Here is a 16,459-nt window from a genome sequence, read left to right on the forward strand (position 1 = left end):
GATGAAATTAGCGGAAGTGACACGAATGACACTGAGGGTAACATTGAAAATGATCCAGGTATAAGGGAGCATCTATATTAGGAAGAAACAAGCAGAAATGGACTTCTCAACCATCCGTTCGGAGTTTCTAAAATGATCTTGGGTTGCAGTTAGCTAGACTCTACATGCTGGAGAGCCTCAAGAAGAATCTTCCGACTAATTTGTCTATTGGTATCAGAAATATCCTTGGAATTCAAAAACAACTGTTTTCTGTAATTGATTCAACATCTAGTCTTCCGGAGCAAACACGATGTCGAATGTGTCCTAGGAATAAGGACAGAAAAACTAAATCTTTTTGTTTCAGATGCAAAGAGGCTGTTTGTGCTGAGCACAGAAAGGAAGTCTGCATTTCGTGCAGTAAGGAATAGCTGTGACTGTTCAAAAATACATACAAACTCCTATTGTGTATTCTTGTAACCTATAAAGTAAAATAAATATATTTAAGTTCGTGTAATTTAATTTTAGTAGCGTTTAATTATATGGGGTGCGCTGGCACCCCACCCGTGTATTCACGTAAGCTTTTCTTGTCTGTGTATTCCAGGGTTAAATCAATTTGTTTACCTCTTTTTGCAATTAACAGACACAGTGATGATTTCAGAAGATTTCGTCAACGGGGAGGAAATTTTAATAAACGTGGGTGAAGGCAGTAGTGAAAAAATGTTAGTAACACAGATTGAGCTCAACTGGAGAAAAGCTTCAAGGGGAATTTCGTTACTTCGGAAGAATTTCCTCAGGACCAAATCCCCACAATCATCATTGAACATGTATGTCTAGTCTCGTTTTACTATGAAAGAAAAAGTGTTCTTAATATATTAGGCAATAAGTGAATTGAATCTTTTCAACATTCCAAAATTGAAGCTAAGAAATGGAGTAAAACTAAGTTTTATTTTAATACGACATAAGAAATAGAAATGTCTGTGCATTTCGAAGGGATTTTGTTTCCCACTTCCTCAGAACTTTTATAAATAATAAAAAAGAATACGAGATAAGCTTAAAATTGTTTAGCTACATGTACCAAGTTCTTAAATTATTTTTTACACATGTGTCTCTTTTGAAACAGAAAGTGACGAAAGAAATTTTGAGAAGAGTCAGTGGCGCATACAAGGTGAATTTCGCAGTTTTAAGTTCCTTTGAAGATATTGTACAAACATTAACAATTGGCATATTAAAATATGTATATAAGCACCAAAATTTTATAAACATAGGTGCTTGATCCCTCTTGACGAACTTCTGTGTATGACATTGAAATGAGGCACTTGCAGAAAATTTCATATTGTTTCACAACTTATTGTATTATAACTGACGTAATTCCATAAAACCAGTACATAATTCAGTTTGAAACTACTTTTTTTTATTTTTAATCATAAATATCTGGCAACTCTGGAAGCTTGTTTATTCATTCACTTTGGTGCTGAAGATGACATTATTACAGAGATTATATCTAATTATTCTTATAATTTGTGAATATGTAAGTCACATAATTGTGAGACAACCATCGGTATAGCTTTAGAGATATTTAATGGATTAATTGTCACTCGTATACTGCCAACTAGGGATGTCTACAGGCGAGTTTCAGGGTACGGGTTGCACCTATATTTTTTTTTGGGGGGGGGTATAATTTTTCATTGAAAATGGCACAATCGAACTTCAATTATATCATATATCTAATAACATTTTTAAGAATACTAATTAAGGCAAAAAGTATGTCCTTGAATAAAATTCAGTCTACAAAATAAGCTATTTTGGTTTTGTCACAACCAACTTCGGTCTAATCTAAAGCTTCCTCATGGTTAAACGGTTAGCGTGGTGGGGGCTCACGTGGTTCGGATCTCACGTCAAGCTCTAAGTTCATATATGATATAACCTCGGTGTCAAACTTCAGAACAACTAGCAGATCTGCTTTACTACTTTTATTCGAGAGACAAAAGGGGAAAAAATTGAAAGTGGGGGATGCTACGCAGAATTACATTGAGGAAAAAAATATATTTTTAGTCTAGAATATCTGGGGAGATGAAATTTAGAAGGATTCTATATCACACAGATATTCTGTACCAAATTACGCACAGGATTGTTGCTTAGCCACAACTAATTTCTACAGCCGCAAATAGATGGAAATCACATATGTCCTCCGTCAGTGCGTACAGAATGCCGTAAATCATGGCTATGTTCTTTCATATGTTATCAGGTTGTGTATGAACACTACACAGTCCCGTTCTTGAGTACGATCTAGATTTTCCTTCTAGCGGAAGACAAACAACTACTAGTAAAATCAAAGGTCTAACTTCATCTAGAAAATTGGTACGTAACCTACGTAAAAAAGAATTAGTACCTAACAGCATTTCAAAACTCTGTACAGAACACACATACAAAGTTGTACCATCTAGGTTGACCTGACACTACTCCTTCCAATGCAGTGAAGAAAATCTGTACCACAACACAGATTGACGTTTTCCTGCCATGGCTACAACATTGTCAAAAAGCCTCTTGTAGGCAGAGTTGATGGATTTTCTTCTACATACGCTCGATGTTTCTCTCCGTGCACTTGAGGGGAAGATGGATACCATAATCGAAAACTATTCTCTACTTCAGTCTCCTGTTGCTCTCTATATCCTCCTTTGCGCTATTTGATTTTTTGCCGCTACACTAAGCGTAAAAGCGATGTCTGACGTTACACACTGATTAGCTGAAAATTATTGACATAAAATATCACTTCCGTAACACCATTCTGAACAATCACGTACCCTTGTTAACATAAGCAAGAATTATATAATGAAATTGCGTTACTAAAATTTTAAGCGGAACGATAGAGAAATAAATTGATGCTTTTAAACCACTTTAGTACCCAAACATCTACTGTATAATTTATACAATAACAGTTCGCTTTAATTAACTTCCAAGCCGACAGAGGGACTTTTGGAAGTCAAAAGCAATCAATTGAAATAGATACCAGCTATCTTCAAGAAACTAGACGAACAGAAGATAGTCTATATTAGAGGTTCTAAACCTTTTCTACTGCCGTAGCAAAAAAAGCATATTAATTATTAATACCGCCATAAGTTATACGTACCTCCAACCGTGGATCGCGTATCACTGGTTGTACACGTATCACAAGTTGAGAAACACTGGTCTACATCATCTTCATCCGCATCTACTCGAATAGCAGGCCTAGTGAAACCTTTTTTCCAGAATCTCGAAATATTAAGTGAGCCATTGGGTGGAGGAATCAAATTTAGTCCTCGCCCTCCACATTGTTGAAGCTTTTATCAATAGGGACACACTAGCAAATACTGCCAGAACCAACATGTTTGCAGAGCCTGAGAAACAGAAAAACGCAATAAGCCAATATACTCAATTATTGCAAGACTTCATTTTACAGAAATCGGCAACAGCAGCTATTCAAATGTACCCGGAGAGCTCCCTCGTCGCTAAGCCATTAGCGTACGTGCCTTTAGCGTGGAAGGCCCGGGTTCGATTCTCGGCGGGAGCTCATGCGGTTCGGATTCCACGTTAATCAGTAGGTTCACGTCTCATATAGCCTTGCTGCTGAACGGGACTTTAAACTCAAAATCAACTCAACTCAAATATACCCGGGACTTCCCCGTGAACAAAATTTCTAATGGATAGAGTGAATAAAAAGAAATGCTTAGACTTTCCTTTTTCTGAAGCAAATGCTCCAAAGTGTAGAAATAAAAATTATAGGAAATATTTGTGCTAAATCGGAAGTAAAGCAGTTGTTTTTACTTCCAAGTGTATATTCCAAAGATAAAATATATAAAACAAAGCAAATGCTCAAAACGAGAAACAAATGCTTTCGAAACTTGAAGGTCCGATGTGAGTAGCCTTCCTCATGGAAACGGTGATACAAGTAGTGAATATACGTTGCGTTAAACGCTATAAAGAACGTGTGATCGCTTCGGAAAAAGATTACAGAGATGCTAGTAGATGGATTGACATCTCCATCATCTAAGTAGTACATTTCCTCCCCATGGACGCGGTATTCTTTGTCTATTTCCTGTTCCGTTTTTGTCGCTTTTCTTTTTTAGTTTGCTTTTCATGTTAACTTTCTTCACCATTTGTTGAATTGAATCACATTCCCGAAGATTTCTTGATAGATGCTTTGCTTTCGCGTCGGGTAGTTGTGGCTTTTCTAACACACACTATATATTTTGAGTTGTGTTACTAAGAATATCATAGGGGGAGTAATTAATGAGGTGACGATGCCTTAAATTGTACATCCAGCCTCAACCTCACTCACAATAAATATGTAAAAAGCAAAACATATCCAGATGGCTGAACACAACAAGCTCAAACAATCTAGGCTTCACAACGAGTAAGAAACCTTGCCTCTCAACAACACATGGTCAACACACCACATAAACGCCTCCACTTAAACATCTTATAAGAAGCATTTTTCAACTGGCTCCAATCCAAAAACAAATAAGGAATAAACTCGGTAGACAGTAAAACGAATCATACACTGGAAGTTTCAATTTTGTGCTGCAGATGTCAATCACTGCAGGATGTTTTGTGTCATCTAACGGAGAGATGTGTAACTTCTACTAACTTTGCAAAATAAATAAATAAATAAAACAGAATTCCAAAGGTTCAGATGTTCGCTTTCTTCAAGCGTTATGATCTGGTGTAACGGAAGGACGTGTCACCGTTAATCGTTAAGATGTTAACGGACTGACTCCAACAATGACTTCGTTCGAGATAACTACTCTAGCTATCTATTAGCAAAAAAATATAGAATTCGTATTAATTCAAGAGTTATCGCGAGAAGTAACGGAAATACTAAGATTTCAATATTTATAAATCCCTCTTACGTAATCCTATTAAAGGATCACTGGACAACGTAATATATACAATGCTAGACGTGCGAGCTCGGTATGAGCTATGGATTTTCGTCCTTTCGTTCGTTTTTAGTGAAAGAACATTGAATTTTTCGTTCAGAGATTTGGATAGATTTAAGAGCAATATATCTGATCAGGAGCAAGATTGTGGGCGAAACAAAAAGATGGAGTGGGTTTTGCTGGGATGTTGTCACTATAAACTCCCATTATGATTTTTTAGAGAAAATTAGCTGTTCCACTCCTGAGCATGAATATTGAATATATGTCTTTCACTCTTTACAGACTCTGTGAGTCAGTAGTTCGCTTGGGAATAAATTACTTCTCTTTTCCTCTAATTTTATGTCTAAGAAACCATTATCTCAGACATAGATGAGCTGAGATCAGTACTGGTATTAGGGGGGTAGCCAGAGGGATTTCCTCCTGGAGCTATAAATTCCTCTCCAGAGCAAATGTCCCATTGTGATTAAGGTGGATTATCAGTATTGTAGCAGTACTACGTACTTTCACCTTTCGTTTATTGAAAATCTTCGCCCCCGAGGAAAATCACCTGTAACCATCACTGTATTGGGGTTCTGAATTACATTTTCTTCAACCTCCACGTTGACGTGCTTTAGTTCTGAAATAAGAGAACCAATTCTTTCTTGTCCTTGTTCTGTATAATAACCTAACTTTTTGATTAAATAGGTTTTTGTATTGAAATTGGGATCCAAGAAGACTAGTAGTTAAGTCAGACACAGATTATTAAAACCAATTCTTTCAAGAAATATTTTAGGAAAACTGGTGTCTATAAGTGCGTCGGCAGTTGGATAAGCAAATCTGAAGGATTACACTGTTTGAGACGGGTACAGATGCAGTGCAACAATAACTTTATTATTATACACAAAAGTCACTACTATTTCTACTTCACCACATTATTTTCTGCTTTTTTAGTTCTCTAAGGTTAGTAGTGTTGCCACGAGACAAGACATGAGAAATAAGGTTTCTTTGTCTTGTCTCGTAGAATCTGTAGAAATCTCGTCTTTCCAATTCTATCTCGTCTCAATTTTCGAAAAGCATTTCTCGCCTTGACTCCTTTTGAAAATTTATGTACAAAATATATTCCGAGAGTTTATTTTTTTTATTTAATTTCGTCCAAAATGATCAGAATCTTTCTGCGTCATGAAAGGCTGACAGAGTATCATTCAACAATCAAACTATATTTATTATTGAAATGTATTCTATAATGATTTTTGTATCTTCAAACATTGATAAAGGCTTTTAATTGTGATCCTGCTATCACTTTATCAGCTTGTACTTTCTATATTATGAATTATGTAACACGGAATCAATGACTAAGATCTAAGACTTTCATGAAAATAGTGTTGGCCAGGAGGCGTGAAATTTTTCGCTTTTCTCGAATTTAAAAATATGAGACACTAAGAGAAAGGGGTTGAAGTGCGTAGGCTCATTGTAGGCTAAACTACTGCATGCCCTATTAATAAATTTTTCAGATTTGAGGAAACAACTACAAGTTTCAACCCAAAGTTCAATTATGTGTTCGAAAATACGTAGAATGTTAAAAATTGTTTAAGAAACACCTTTGAATGCTATGATTCCTTCGTCATTAAAAGAGTTGGTGTCAGCTTCTACTAAAGATCAGATTTGTTTCCCAGACAGAAGTGATGTATTTCGGATCCCACGTTAACCAGTAGCAGTGCAACAAGGACCCTTGTATTCTACACCAACTTATCTATATGTTGAAATAGTTTGATGAACCTACACTAGATGGGAGTCTAGCAAACAAATTGTGAATAATGCTCGCCCCGTAATATGGCGCTAACAAGTAGTGAAAGTGAGAACTAGAAAATCTCCAATGTCACATGTGAACTAATAAACATATACAAATAGTTTTAGTTTTGCATGACAGTGAAACTCAAAAAGTTTTTATTGCACCTGTTCATAGGTGTTCAATGTGCCCCCCGTGAGATGCACGGCATATGTCTATGCGATATTCAAATTCGTCCCAAACTGCAGCTAGCATGTCTTCAGTTACAGCTTCCACAGCTGCCGTTATGCGATGTCGCAGTTCATTCAATGTGCTTGGTAACGGAGAGACATAAACGGAGTCTTTTATAAACCCCCACAAGAAATAATCACATACAGTAAGGTCAGGTGACCTTGGAGGCCAGTAATGTAACGCTGCATCATTTGGTCCAGTGCGACCGATCCAGCTGAATTCTGTATGGTTTCATATGTAAACGACGACGCAACACACGCCAGACGAGCATCGAGGGCATGTTTTGCTGTCGAGCTGCACGACGAACGGATTTCTGAGGACTGCGTGTAAAACATTGACGGACGCGCTCCACGTCTGCGTTGGGCACTCGAGGACGTCCCGGTGATTTTCCCTTACACAAACAACCTGTTGTTCGGAATTGTTCATGCCATCGTCTAATGCTCTGTGTAGTAGGAGGATCCACACCATACTTAGTACCAAAGTCACACTGAACAGTTATCAGTGACTTGCACTCCGCAAAACGTAGTACACAAAACGCTTTCTGCTGTCCAGATGCCATTTTAACCAGAACCGTAGTGGGTGTTCACTCAAGCACACTGCTGCTACCTAGCGGAAATCATGTACAACTAGAGATGTTCTTCTTTTCAACAGTACGTTGTTCACTCATCTCTGAAAAGACAAAATATATATTATTGTTTAAAACCGAATGATTCTTTTTGATACACGCTGTATATATAAGCTTTTCTATGGGCACCTTTTTGTGTAGACTTGTCTACCACCTTCGTTAATATCCCAGCACGGGCCTGTTTGCAGACCACCATGTTTCACAGAAGAGAGGTACATTAGGAACAAGATTTTTCTGACAGAACTTTCACGAAGAAAAAGAATGATTATATTTTGCATAGTTGCAACTGCATTTTGCATAGTTTCGAATGTGTTTAACTTCATTAGTGTCATTAATAAGCAAATTTAATTTATGGCTAGTACAGTGAAGAAACAACGCCTTAGGATATTGTTTTTGTATTATTTTGTTCACACCACCTTCCACTCCTACCATTGTGGCGCATCCGTCCTAACCCTGTTCACATAATTTCAACATATCAAGGTCACATTTTGACAAAAATGTTAAAACTTCAGTTACAATTGCCTATGCGTTAAGTTCCTGTAGAGTCACAAAAGCAAGGAGATCTATTTTTGTTTGGTTTAGAGTTGAGTCTAAATATCTAATTCCCACTGACAACTGCTCTACACCGAAATGTCCACACTTTCATCAGCAATTACTCAGAATGATTTTCTTTATTTGCTTCCTTAACTAAAACATTTTAAAATTCCTTTTCACAAATTGAAATCAGCTCATTTTGAATTCATTTTGAAGTATATTTCGCATTGCCGATCGCCCTCAATGTGTTCTTTGAAGTCAGTGGGCCTTATGCAGAGTCGTTCTGACGAGTGATTAGTCCCATACTAAAGAATTAGATTAACATATGTTTCCTGCAGTAGTCACGCCTTTAGTATGACGCTAATCGTACGTCAAAACAACTATGGATGCGGCGGAGTGTCTCCAGCCTCGACACGAAAGTCTAACAGATCAAGGAACACGCCCAAGTTTGATTTATCACCTCGAAGAGTTATATCATGTGTTGTGCAAGGAAAGATGGAAGATAATATAGAAACTAGCTTTCTTTCTGTTACTTTCAACTTACTTGATTAAGGAATTCGGACAACGCTATTCTCATCTTCTTGCCTCTTAGGAAAAAAGTCTTATATCCATTCTGAACACTACCCCATTAACAAAGATTTTTTTTTTAAAATAAACAAACATCTTCGGCTTCCGAAAGCAATTAAACTCAAACTTTTGTCACCAGAAGAGCCTATAAAAGTTAACCTTTTACGAAAATTCCAGGGGGGCGCAATTGCCCCCTCTTGCCCTCCTCTGTGGGCGCCCATGCAGTGGGGTACCTTATATCCCAACGCACCTGCTTAAGGGTTAAGTAAATATCTTGAAAACAGTTAAAGCATTCAAAACAAAAGGAGCACATTATCCTCCTCGGTCCTAGCGTCCCTTAAGGGACATGAAATAGCTGGTTTATATATATATATATATATATATATATATATATATATATATATATATATATATATATATATATATAAAGAAGACTAATGAGCAGTGTGAGCAGTGATTGGGGGTTGCAAGATTGAATTCCGTCTCTACATGTTGATAGATGTCAGTACGTAATGTGAGGTAATTTTCGCGCCAAAATAATTGTACTTCGCTTCCCAAATGTGCTGAAAGTATATTATAGTCGAAAAGAATGGAATTTCAGCCAGCAGATGTAGGTAAGTACATTTACTTTTAGTTAGAGCTGTTCCTTGAATACTGAAGATAATTTTAATTAATCATATAAAATGGGGAAGACATGTAAGAGTAATACGTCATTTGTACTTTCGTGGATAGTACATTAAACCTTTAAATTTGAGTGTTCCCTAGAGGAAGGGACATGCGGTTACTCGTAACCCACCGTAAGCACTAACATTTTGGGGTCATTTTACGATCATTTAGGGTCTATATTAAATATATGTAAAGGAATATTAGAAATTTGAGACAAAAAATTTCCCAGAACTGAGGAGGTTATACTGAGAACAAAATGCCGTATCGAAAACCACAAACAGTGTTGCCATAGATGAAGCAGTGTTGCCAAGTCAGCACAAAAGTATTTTGTTTGAAATAGCACCATATACAAACGTCCACAGATTTAAAATGCACTATTATCACTAAACATTACAATGAAGTGTAGTGGTACAGTGTTGCACACTGTTGGAGCTAACATGTGCTGGAAATATACAATGAAGAAGTCTGAAATGTGACAACAAAGAGTAAAAAAGGAATCTGGGTCTCATATTAAGAATTTAATTGAAATGCAGAATAACTCGGATAGTATAACATCTGAAAATGTCAATAGTGCCAGAAAGATTGATGCATTTAAAAAACGAAATAAAGATTTGCCATTTTTAGGTCCTGTGTCAGCACCGAAGCTATATGGGAGGGGATCTACAGCCAGTAGTGCTATTCTAATTTTTTAAGAACCGATTCTCTGTATATATATATATTGGATATTCAAATGTTGAAGCTCAGTACGTTCTATCCTTCTGGTCTATAGCACCTTAAATTTTGCTCATTTTCATTTCCCATAATGTATCAGATATGCTATGTGGCAATCACATTTGAGAGACAACTTGTAGGACCTTCTCTTGAGAGAGTTCAACCCGCTTTTCAAATATTCATGTTTTTTTTAAAAAGTAGACTTCTTGTGATTTTGAGGTAGTTCTCTAAATATTTTTAATGTTTCATACTCTATTCTCTGAGAATTATTGTTGGATTATAAATTACACATATTGCATTATTATTATTATTATTATTATTATTATTATTATTATTATTATTATTATTATTATTATTATTATTATTATTATTATTATTATTATTATTATTATTATTGGACTCAATCACGAAATATTGATTTTGATATCCCCATAGTCCGTTAGTTGTTTAATCACTATCTTCTTTTGTTTCTTTTGCATATTTATACAAATCTACAAGAAGGTATGTAACTTCAAATCAAAATAACGTTACAAGCCGGAAGTATGAATAAATAGAATGCACTGATTTCATTTATTCGTAATTAAAGACAATGTATTTTCATTAAGAAACAGTAGCCACAAAATACACTAGTCGCTCTATAGTGTGTCCGTAAAGTTGCGCAACCAAAAGTTTCATTGCGTATATCTTTTGAACCAAGAACGATAAAGACATGAGACTTGAAACAAATGTAAGTGTATTCTGTGTAGATATTTTCGAGATCATGACCATTGTTGGAATTTGTAACGTTTGTATGTAGTGACGAAAGAAAGTAAAGAAAGTATAAAATAAAAAATGTACAAAGTGAAGAAAATCAATAATTAATTGCAGAAAGCCGATTTACTGAGCGTGAATCTCTGGGTATATGTGCAGTATGTATCAACCTTTATCCATTGGTGCGAAAATGTGACGAAGTTGACACAGTGTTGCCATACAAAAACACAAGTTAATGCAATAACGTAAAATGGGTGCTACAATTTAAATACGTATAGTATATAAAGCATTGTTTAACTAAGAACTAAACATTCTTGCGCATGCGCACAATAATTCATTGTGCACGTGTTTTTGGTTGGATGTGCGCTGGATTACTGAGATGCCGAACTACTGAGGGCCGGATTAGCGAGAGTCTAGTGTATTACACGAAAAACATTAGGAGTCTAAGTACTATATCAGTTCAAATGAAATCACTCGTAGATTGAGAATACTTAAGCCACCATATTATAATTTTTCTTTTTTTAATTTTGAAAATTTGTCGTAAATCCACATGCTATTATATAACGGCTACAAATAAGCACCAAGAGCTCTTAATTTCTTTTTAAAAAATCCGTATCCTATTCTATTACACCCTTAGATTTTTCCTACTATTTGCTGTACATATTTGCAATTGGTCATCCACACCATTACTACAACGGTTCTTATCTTAACGATATAAGAATCGTATTATATAGCGCTTTACGTTTTTATATATTTCTACAAGGGAAATGCTTTTCTTGGTCACCGCAATGGTTTTAACTGAAGAAAGCTATATCGAACAGAGGCAGACAGATGGTTAGGCTGCCGGAAGAGCATTATAAACAAGAGAAATGCTCGAAATTTTTTTTTGTGACCTAGATGATGGTTCTCAAAACAAGGTACCACAATAATACAATTTCGTAAATAGACCTACATAATTTTATTTCTGATTCAAATTATTTAGGCGTCAAACTCGTGTTTCCCATCACTTTTACTGCCTTTCGCCCGGAATTTATAGACCTTGAACAAGCGGAGTATTGAGAGAAATTTATTATGTATTACATGTGTTGTTACTTTGAAACTTGAACCTTTTCTCTTTTAATAACCTCACACGAAATAGTGTTCCAAGTACACGAATACAAGTTTATATTCCTTCTCTCGTCAGCTGTGGGTAATTAATGTTTGGTATATGGTGGTACATTTGCAAAAGATTTTATCGTGAAAGCATTGCGGTCTGTGTCTTTGGAGGTCAACAAGGGGTAAAAATCAGCGGGGAAAGCTGGAAGAAGATTAAGACTAACATGCAAATAAGATTTTTTATAGATTATAATATTAGCTTTAGGATCTTCTAAATTCTATACCCTTTGTTCAGATTTCGTATTTTTCTAACCTCAGTTCTATCCCAAAGTAGAAAATATTTACTAAATGTGTACACACATACGCGCGCACACACATACACAGACACAACATCGATTATTGGGTGAGAATTCAGATTTCTCGCCTACCATATACACCTTAAACATTGATATTACGAAACGTTTTAACGCCTTTTTGAGTGTTTATAATTAATAACTATTACTAATATTTCTAATTTACATGCCTCGAAAATGTTGACATTCTTGAGATACCCAAAAAGAACATAGTTCCATCCCTTGTAGGTGAGAGGTCAACGTGCTGGCCTCATAAGCACGAGGTTGTTAGATTGTAACCCGTCTCAAAAAGCTGTGATTTTTTTAAATTCTTCAATCTCCAAAAGTTAAGATCTTTCTACGCGCAATCATATGATGGTTCAAAATAAGAGTCCTCCTAATTAATTTGACAACTGCGGGTGATACGGTCGCAATTTTGACAGAGAAACTTTGATTTTTCTGCTTCACAAAATCACAATTTTCCTCAGAATATGGATGCTGTCCGACCGTTTATTTCTCCAATTCTAACCATGCGTATGCCAACGTATCCCTGTCTGTCCCCATATTTGAATATTTCTACCTTTTCTCTGTCTCTCCCTCTCTGAATCTCTCAATGTCGTCTGCCACGAACTCACATGGGCTCCGACTCTTGTTACCAGATATCAGCGCTCTAAAAATGGCCCATCGTGACTACCTATAAGTTGGTTGTTAGTATTCTGAAGATATTTAGGCACTTCAAACAGGATATATAGGAAGAAAATTCAGCAAACAGTCGTTTCCATTCTGAAAATTTCTATGTCCAAAATTCTCCTCGCCGTGAGCGACTCCTTACCGAAAAAGTGGACGATATTCTGACAAAAAATATGCAAGACTGGCATATAAACAGTCATGATGTTGCCAATGATCTAAACATCCATCAACGATATTAAATCGTTTGGAGAAAACTGGCTAAAAGTTGTTATTCCGCAGGTTGTTCTTACTCCCTTGCTTTATTGAATTTCTGGTTGCATAATATTTTAGGACAAGTTTTTCTCGAACATTGCAGGAGTTACGAATTACGAAGGAGAATAAAAAGTACGCTGAGTCACTTTATTAGAAACAAAGTAATAAACGTACAAGGAATTTGATTTATTCCCCTTCAAAGTACTGTCCATCCTTGTCAAAGTACCCTTGGCTAGCAAACCACTTATCACAACGTTGAATCCATGACTGGAAGCATTTCTGGAAGCCTTCTTTCGGAATGGCGTTTCAGCTGCTGTGTCGTGGCTCTCTCTCTCAATGTCAGGATGATGTCAAAACGTTTTACTTTAAGCGCGGTTTTAAGTTTGGGGAAGAGCCAGGAGTCGCATCGTACTAAATCTGATAAATAAAGTAGATGTGGAGAGACAGGAGCAATTTTTCAGCAAAAATCTCGTGGATCAAGAAGAAGGTGTGGCACGAGCAGGACGCGTTTTGTGGTGAAAAGGAACGCATTTGCCCATTTCATTCGCGGTTAAAACGCTTTGCACGGACCCATACGAGGCATTCGGCTGTTTGGATAAATCATTTGCGCCCCTTCTTGCACATTTTCATCTGTTTCTGACGTCGAAAGATGTCTCGATCGGTGCTTGTTTTCAACCAACTCCTTGGCGCTTTTGAATTCCTCTTAGCACCTCTAACAGTCTTCAATGCCACCGCTTAATCGCCGTACACTGATTTTGACATTTCGTGACCTTCTTTGTGACTCTTTTTTCAGCTTACAAAAAAACTTAATTTTGGCGCGCGACAGACACTCTTAACACATCCTCACTCTTCTGTCCCTGGAAGCCAACAAACATGTCGCTGCTCTTTCAAAGTAGACACTGACTGTACAAACTAGTTTAAGATACCGGGCTTACTAGTTGAAATGGATACAGCATCGATAGATGGCAGTGTGCAACTACATTCACCGTACTTTTTGGTCACACCTTGTATTTGACTTTTTCCAAAATAATTAATTGGTTATTATTTTAACAAAATATTTTATACGTATAAATATATGGGATTTTTTTCGATTAATGAAAACAACATCGAAATATGATCAACGGTTCTCGAGAGAATTACATATACCCCTACTGTTGTGTTGATAACAGTCGAAGAAACTTTATTATTTGTATTAAATTTCATACAGGTTAAAGAACCAGAGATTAACTCTTAATACTCCTGAGTAAGAAGAGCAGCAGCGCAAATCTGTCTTCAACATTATGAGAGGGGAGAAGGGGACAAGCAAGACCGTTACTTTTTTTTTTTTTTTTTTTTGGTTAAGCGATGTTCAAAATATTTGTGAAGTTCAACGACAAGCCTAGTGATGGGTAAATTCCCGGGAAGATATTTTTCGGGAACATTCCCTGGGAATATTCCCGGGAAGATTCCCAAAATTGGAATTTATCCGGGAATTTATGTTCAATCAGAAAGAAAATTGCATTCTATTACTATATAATGATTTCAAAGTGGAATTATTTTTTATATCACAGCATATTATTACTGTTGTCCACAGAGGATTCTTTAAAATGTATATTCTGAACGGTATTATGTTACTTTATTAACACTTTATTATATTTAGAGAGTATACTTAAATGTATATTTACTTTACAATATGTTCTATCAATTAAATATGTATGAAAACATTATATAGTAACAATTTAAATTTATATGTAAGTGGATTTGCTCAACTTGACTCTATTACTGATATTATGAACACATTAAATTTATAAATGTTATAAACCAATTAGATTGGGTAAATACTAGAAGATACATGTCTCATCAATTTATCAACATTTGAGCATACATATTTATATTCACAAAATTTGCAAGATACTTACTTATCTTTATATTTTAGCACGTAACATTGCCATACACGACCTTTCTTTCTACCTATTTCTGAAATTTCATACGTTAATTCACATGTGAAAGAAGTCCGAGTACTTCTTCAGAAGTTCGAGTCACAGAGAGGAGACAGACCGACGTCTATTACTAATGGTGGTTCAGGGTTTATTAATAGTACTTCATCTCTATTTCTACATAATTCTAAATTACTTTACAAAATTGTTTCTTTTCATCATTTTTAAATTAGTATTTTGCTAATTTTCGCTGTTCTTTAGCATTGGGGGCCAGCTTTTGCACCTACTTTTTTGCGATATTCTATTCCGATGCGTTTGTTTTATGTTTTCATGCGTAAAATTACGTTACCAACATTAAATTCAGACAGGATTGCGGAGCGAGCGTTAGCGAATGAAGACGGGTTAGAGCCCCACATGACACGTTGTTTTCTATCTTCGTTACCACCAATTAACTTTCTTTTCTCACATAAATCAGTTCTACTTACCTTTCCATTTTGTATAAATACCCTACTGCCCTAAAAAAATGTGTTCGGTACTTTCTTGACTACTTGAACATCGCTATCAACTCATTTCTTCCATAAATAATACTACTTTTGCTAGTTTTGGCTCCCCAATTCTAATCAATTACCTTACTTTTTAGTGAAAATGGAAATGGAACTTAAAAAATCATATTATTAATTATATAAAGTACCGTCAAATAATTTTAAATTTTTTAACCTCCAAATTCTTTAAAACCTAGAAGTAAATCATAATATATTAAAATAAAGTAATTAGTCATATGGTTGTTATAATTTGGAAGATAAATTAAAAAATGGAAATAAATTCCTTCCCGGGAATTTATAGGCCAGGAAAAAACCGGGAATATTCCCATTTTTTAAATTCCTTCCCACCGGGAATATTTCCACTGCCCATCACTACACAAGCCTGTGGAGGATCAGGGAGCAGAGTTGTCTTCAACACTAGAAGGCGGGCAGATTTATGGCTTATTCTGAGGGGACACCAATTTGAATTCACTTTCCTTTGAGGCAATCGAACAAAAATCATCATCACATTTCTTCCCCAAAAAAACACATTTCAAATCGGATTATTGGAGGGGCAGTCCCCCCAGTTTCAAGATTGGAGGGGACATGTCCCCCTCAACCCCCCAGTGAAAAAGAGACAAGAAGTTTCCAACTAACAGTATAATTCTGAATATTGTTCAATGCTATATGACTTCTGTAGGTGAAGGGTCATAGACAGAAATAGGTTAAGAAAATGTTAACCACAGTTACATGAGATATAAAAAGGACAAGAGGAGATTAGCTCTGGGGTTCGCTGGAGAAGCAAGGCGGCTGTCCGAGAGTCGAATTCACAAAATGTATTCTCAACTTTGTTCTCCAATAGCTCTTTGAACGAACTAATATTTGAAAGTTACATATTTGAAATCCTTCTTC

This window comes from Thermobia domestica, chromosome 1, assembly GCF_964235325.1.
Source record: "Thermobia domestica chromosome 1, izTheDome1.hap1.1, whole genome shotgun sequence".
In the NCBI taxonomy this organism is placed as follows: domain Eukaryota; kingdom Metazoa; phylum Arthropoda; class Insecta; order Zygentoma; family Lepismatidae; genus Thermobia; species Thermobia domestica.